The sequence below is a fragment of the Populus euphratica genome, unplaced genomic scaffold, assembly GCF_000495115.2.
Source record: "Populus euphratica unplaced genomic scaffold, PopEup_1.0 scaffold715.1, whole genome shotgun sequence".
Taxonomy (NCBI): Eukaryota; Viridiplantae; Streptophyta; class Magnoliopsida; order Malpighiales; family Salicaceae; genus Populus; species Populus euphratica.
The window spans coordinates 56,617-57,890 of record NW_011500579.1 but is presented as its reverse complement, the minus strand read 5'-3'; positions in this window follow the sequence as shown (position 1 = coordinate 57,890).

The following is a 1,274-nucleotide window of genomic DNA, read 5'->3' as shown; positions in this document are numbered from 1 at the left end:
TTTCCCTAACCATCACACGAGGAATTTCATTTCACGAGCACATCTCTCTCTTTATACCTCTCTTCTCTCTAGCTAGAACAACCCTTCTTGACAAGCCAAGCAGCCCGAATGGAACATAATAAAGAAGTTGCGAAGCATGATGATCTTAACATTAATGGCACGAGAAGTGATGAAAGGAGGATAACAGGGATGCGAAACTGGTTGGTTATGGAGGACGGTAGGGAAGATATAAATGAAAAGGCTGATGCTTTCATTAAGAACTTCCACCATCAACTAAAGATTCAACGCCAAGACTCGCTTAAACGCTTCCAGGAGATGATCTCCCAGGGAGTTCAAAAAATTTGATCAGTTGAGTGGCATGTCAGGATAGATTGGAAAAGTTTTATTGCTAGACGAAGTGTAATTGCAATGATCATGTTGATCAATAAAGTTTTATAAAGAAAATATTTTACAGTTTCTTTGATGCTTCTTTGCCGAGTATTCGTGCCAATGATCGAAGCTGAATCAAGCCAAACCATATAAAGTAAAATGTCACAAACCTGATAATTCAGATAGATAATAATAGCAATTTTATTAAATAAAAAGAAATTGACTCACAATACATGATTGAAAAAGATTAAAAAAAATTTCTAGCAGATTCAAGTAACCCGAGTCTCCAATGATTTAATAAAAGTTTCAACCAAGTTTTTTCATGGCCTAGAATTCTATTTAAATAGAAGAGAAATTTAAACATATTCAAATTTAAATTTAAAATATCCTAATATTATAATTTAAAATTAAAATGAACTATATCATGTTGTGGTGTAAATTAAAAAATTCTAATCTGATTAGAATTGCTACATAAAACCTGAACTAACCCAAGAAAATAAATGGATTTTGGGTCAACAATATTTTTATTACAACGGTAAGGTTTCTTTATTTCTTATAAAAAATTTCTTAATGTTGACTTGAACAAGTTTAGTTGGGTCGATTGAATTTATTAAAAATTTAGTTGAATTAATTGAGTTTTATTATATCAATATTGAGTTTGATTTAACTAATTAAAACTAAGTTTGGCCACTCAAATCAACCCATTAACCCGGCCGGGTTTAATGATTATGAGTTTAAACATCACCCCGCAACATTTCTATAAATTCTGTAGCGTACTAAATGCTGATATAATCATGCTTTAGGAATATAAGACTAGGAAAGGAAGGAGGGCATCTAAAACCAACTAAAATATTGTATCCTGTTAGAGCTCAATGTTGCCCTCTATATTTTCGCATGAGCGGATC